The sequence below is a fragment of the Oncorhynchus tshawytscha genome, linkage group LG26 (genome assembly GCF_018296145.1).
Source record: "Oncorhynchus tshawytscha isolate Ot180627B linkage group LG26, Otsh_v2.0, whole genome shotgun sequence".
In the NCBI taxonomy this organism is placed as follows: Eukaryota; Metazoa; Chordata; class Actinopteri; order Salmoniformes; family Salmonidae; genus Oncorhynchus; species Oncorhynchus tshawytscha.
In genome coordinates, this window is record NC_056454.1 from 16732011 (window position 1) to 16737544 (window position 5534).

The 5534-nt window shown below is 41.7% G+C and overlaps 1 pseudogene; it reads left to right on the forward strand.

The window, feature by feature from the left end:
* The first annotated feature begins 1016 nt into the window (after nt 1-1016).
* On the forward strand, nt 1017-4020 carry LOC112225001 (annotated as a pseudogene).
* Nucleotides 4021-5534: the final 1514 nt, after the last annotated feature.

The window sequence follows — 5534 nt, forward strand, 5'->3', positions numbered from 1 at the left end:
ATAGATCCCAAATTAACACAACCACTAGCATCAAAAAACCTTTTGTTTGCAATGAGGCTGACACAACAGATCTGAACGTTTAGCTTGAGTGCAGCAATGCGCACACAGCAGTAGGTTATAAGCGTGAATGTTCTATTAGCGGGAAAACACCATTATTTCTCAAAAGTGACCGCAAATGCAATTATGCATGTAATGCTTTTATTATAAACGTGCATTTTTCACGGTGAAAATTATCTTCCCCAAACTTTAATCCTGAGCTACCTTTTGAGTTTGGATCCTGCGACGCAGTTGGCAACAGTTGCTGGGACCACTGCTATAGTATCTGTCCAGGCATCCTGCTGATCAAGGGTCTGACGAGCTGCTTGGTGTAGCAGCTAGCCTAGCTGCCACTGTTAGGTGCCTATCTAGCTAGCAGGGTTTCCTTGAGGGCTTGAAGGCAGCCCGTGACGTGGTTAGCCCTTGTGGCTGGGACTGCGGATCGTTCCGGGCTTGTGACTGTATAGATCCTTGCCGTTTGTTGCTGTTTCCATCTTCCCTGCAACCTGCCCTGTCTGGAATTGCGAGGAACAACAGCATAGCCAACGTTGCTATATGACAAAGAGAAACGCCTGTGGGAGTACCATCGAGGACATTGGTGTCTCTCTATCACAGGTGAAGGAACTTTTAAACAAACAAAAATAGTTCTACAAGCAGTTGTTACAACAATGAGAAAATAGCTTCAAGTGTTGTGTCCAAATACTGGTGGAGTCAACCCATAAAAGAATGGACAACCTGACCAAAGAGGTCCAGGACCTGAAGAAGAGTTTGTAGTTATCCCAGGGTCAGCTCAATGAGTTTAAACAGGAAAACGGTAAGATGGCAGCAGTCTTTAAGTCACTGAGGAAGGACATCAGTTCTGTATGTGAATCCATGATAACAATGACTGAGAAATCAGATTATCTCAAGGGACATTCAAGGCAGAACAACATTGTTGTGGATGGAATTGCAGAATCTCCACATGAGATCTGGATGAAGTAATGGAAATTATCTCTGAGAAACTGAAGCTGGACCACAGGAAGAATGAGGTGGAGCGCGCACACAGGATTGAAACACCGGCCCAGGTGACAGGCCCAGGCAGATAGTAGTGAAGTTCGAGGTTAAAGGGCAAGGTAGCTGTTCTCGAAAGAGCCAAGAACTTGAAAGGAACGTACATCTTCCTCAACAGGGACTATCCAGAAGCTGTGTGCCACAAGAGAAAATAACATTCCGTTCATGAAAGCTACCAGAGCGCTTGAGCCTGGAAGGGATGGGTTCGTAGCTTCAACCCTGTAGCAGACACACACAGTTGCACGTGGTTAACTGGTTAAATGGACTGCTGAATGTTTTTTTTCTCTCTTGCTTTGTTTGGTATTTTCCATATTATGTCTGTCTGAGAAGCTACCCAGGAAAGGGATGAAAATAGCCCATATTTTATAAGGTTCATGAAAACAATAACTTGCTAACATCAGATAACGTTCGTATACAGTATTAGCTATTTTTGAGACTCATTTAGATGATTTCCTTGGATGATACAGTAGTAGCAATACAAGGTTTATAACATCTATAGAAGAGATATAAATTATTATGCTGTATATATTCAGAGCCATATCCCTGTAACGCTTAGAGAAGATCTCCTGTCAAGTGTTATTGAAGTGCTGTGGTTGCAGGGTCACCTGCCTCACCTAAAGCCTATTATTTTGGGGTGTTGCTGTAGGCCACCAAGTGCTAACAGTCAGTAGCTAAATAATGTGTCTGAAACGCTTGGTACTGTATGTGATGTAAACCGAGAGCTCTACTTTCTTTGGGGTCCTGAATATTGACTGACTTTCATCAAGCTGTCTGCTCAAGAGGAAGCTTCTCACTGTAACCAGTGCCTGGAATCTGGTTCAGGTTATTAATCAACCTACCACAGGTGTTTACAAGCACTACAGGATCAAGATAATCCACATGTTTTGATCACATTTTTGTACTAATTCTGTAGCACTTTGTTCAAAAGCTTTGTCCAGATCCATTGGATGTAGTGGTCACAATATAGAGGCTATAGCCAGGAAAGCCAAAGTTTCAAAAGGTGGCCTAAAATAGTGTAGAAGAGATCATACAAACTATTTTGTTGTGACTCTTATGTGGATGATGTTACAAATATTAGTTGGTCTGATGTGATTAATGAGGAGCATCCAGCCGCTGCACTTGACAAATTTATGAAATGGCTTCTTCCAATTATTGATGAACGTGGCACCTGTTGAGAAACTGACTGTTAGAACTGTTGAAGCTCCATGGATTGATGAGGAATTGAAAAGCTGTGTGGCTGAAAGAGATGGGGCAAAAAGGAGTGGCTAATAAGTTTGGTTGCACATCTGATTTACTGCAAATTGAGAGATGATGTGACTAAACTCAACAGACAGAAGAATAAACTATTATGAAGCCATGATCAATGATACTGTATAAATAATGATGGAGTGGGAAAACACATTGGATTACTTTCAATTAAATTATGGGCAGAAAGATAAATTCAACTCCAACTTTCATCGACTCAGATGGCTTATTCATCACAACCATTTGATGTTGCCAATTATTTGAATGATTACTTCATTGGCAAAGTGGGCAAACATAGGCAGGATATGCCAACAACGAACAGTGAGCCATCATGCATAAAAAAACAGATGGTTTGTATCCCCCATATACATAACATTCTATTGGTTGCAAGAATTATGTATACTCATTTAAATTGAAAAACTTAAGTTTTGAATACAGTGTTGTTTTGTGTGTCAGTTCATAAACCATGTGCCATGGAAACATGATTGTTATTACTGTACATATGTTGTCACAAAGACGAGGTACAAGGAACCGTTAATAGCGTGGGCATGACTTATACCACATTGCTGAATTAACATAAATGTGTCAAGTAGAGGAGGGGGAGTCTAGGCTAACACGCTGCTAATAAAACCTAGGTTGTTTCCAATCTGCTCGCTATTTGATTTGTTCCATTGTGATGCGTTGACCACAGCAATGGTTTAGTGTTGAGGGGTTTTCCCTTATGGGGGATTGTATGAGGTGACCTTAGTCACAGGCTCACACATGGTGTCAGAGGTGCAACGGTCTCTTGATTTAAGACAGTTTTTTTTAATCAACATATTTCATTTTAAACACATTAACACTGTCTGACTCTTTGCAGAGATAAATACAACACCAGGAGAACCTGCTTCCGGTGTCCTATGATGAGGAACGGTTTCCCTCAGTGCGTTTAGTTCCACCATCGTCACCTTCGGGAAGCAGTGGAAAGGATGGAGAGAGTAAGGATGGCAGTGATCGAGACGGAGGGGAAGATAAATAGTGGGGGAGGAGGAGGGCACGAGACAAGAGGGGCCGCTGCCGATCTGTCCTCTCTCAACCCCCTCTCCTCTTCCTCCTCTTCTTTCTCTAAAACCGAGGTGCTCCTACCCCATCCAAAAACACTCTCCGGCCTATCCCACTGTCCCGTCCACAGAGCTTAAGACCACCTCTGAGACAGTGTCCAACCGCCCTCAATGTCCTCTCTTCATAACGTAAGAGCAACAACGTGAATCTCTGCTTAGACCTGACTGCCTTTCAATGACCATATCAAACAACTGTCAACTATCTGTGACCTCACAAACCAGTCAACTTCCAGAGCCAGCCAAGTGTGGTTCATTGGGACAGGACTTGAGCTTCAGTCTTTTCTCAGAGAGAGAGAGACTACATGGACCGTAGAGGGATTACAGCAGATGAAAGAGGAGGAGGGGAGCTGTCACGTGATGATGTGGCTTTTCATATGTGAAAACGTGTTTTTGGAACACTTTGACATTTCAAAACACTTCATATGTTCCTAAAACACGCTTTCACATGATTTCAGATGTGAAATGTCACATATTTCACGTATGCTTTAACATATGATAACATGAAACTACACTGTTAGCCATTGCTGTTAATTTAGTGGTACATTTTATAGTCATTATACAGTAGATTTTTACAGTAATATACACTACCTGTCAAAAGTTTTAGAACACCTACTCATTCAAGTTTTTTTATTTTGTATTACTATTTTCTACATTGTAGAGTAATCGTGAAGAGATCAAAACTATGAAATAACAAATGGAATCATGTAGTAACCAAAAAAGTGTTAAACAAATCAAAAGATATTTTATATTTGAGATTCTTCAAAGTAGCCACCCTTTGCCTTGATGACAGCTTTGCACCTTGTTTCAACCAGCTTCATGAGGTAGTCACCTGCAATGCATTTTAATTAACAGGTGTGCCTTCTTAAAGTTAATTTGTGGAATTTCTTTCCTTCTTAATGCATTTGAGCCAATCAGTTGTGTTGTGACAAGGTAGGGGTGGTATACAGATAATAGCCCTATTTTGTAAAAGATCGGGTCCATGTTATGGCAAGAACAGCTCAAATAAGCAAAGTGAAAAGAAAGGCCATCATTACTTTAAGACATGAAGGTCAGTCAATCTGGAAAGTGCAGTCGCAAAAACCATCAAGCACTATGATTAAACTGAAGCAAGTCCCACAAGGACCACCACAGGAAAGGAAGACTCAGAGTTACCTCTGCTGCAGAGGATAAGTTCATTAGAGTTAACAGCACCTCAGATTGCAGCCCAAATAAATGCTTCACAGTGTTCAAGTAACAGACACATCTCAACATCAACTGTTCAGAGGAGACTGTGTGAATCAGGCCTTCATGGTCAAATTGCTGCAAAGAAACCACTACTAAAGGACACCAATAAGAAGAGACTTTCTTGGGCCAAGAAACACGAGCAATGTGCTTTAGACCGTTGGAAATTTGTCCTTTGGTCTGAGTCCAAATTTGGGATTTTTGGATCCAACTGCCGTCTTTGTGAGATGCGATGTGGGTGACCGGATGATCTCCGCATGTGTATTTCCCACCGTAAAGCATGGAGGAGGTGTTATGGTGTGGTAGTGTCACCAGCAAAGCACACTTCAGGCACACTTCTTCAGGCACACTTAACCAGCATGGCTACCAAAGCATTCTGCAGCGATACGCCATCCATCTGGTTTGTGCTTAGTGAGACTGTCCTGTTGAAAAACAATTGATAATGACCCAACACACCTCCAGGCTGTGTAAGGGCTATTTTACCAAGAATGAGAGTGATGGAGTGCTGCATCAGATGACCTGGCCTCCACAATCACCCGACCTCAACCCAATTGAGATGTTTTGGGATGAGTCTGACCGCAGAGTGAAGGGACAGCAGCCAACAAGTGCTCAGCATATGTGGGAACTCCTTCAAGACTGATGGAAAAGCATTCCAGGTGAAGCTGGTTGAGAGAATGCCAAGAGTGTGCAAAGCTGTCATCAAGGCAAAGGGTGGCTATTTGATGAACCTCAAATATAAAATATATTTTGATTTAACACTTTTTTGGTTAATACATGATTCCATATGTGTTATTTCATAGTTTTGATGTCTTCACTATTATTCTACAATGTAGGGGGAAAAAATTGAAAAATAAAGAAAAACCGAGGTTCTGTGTTATGCAC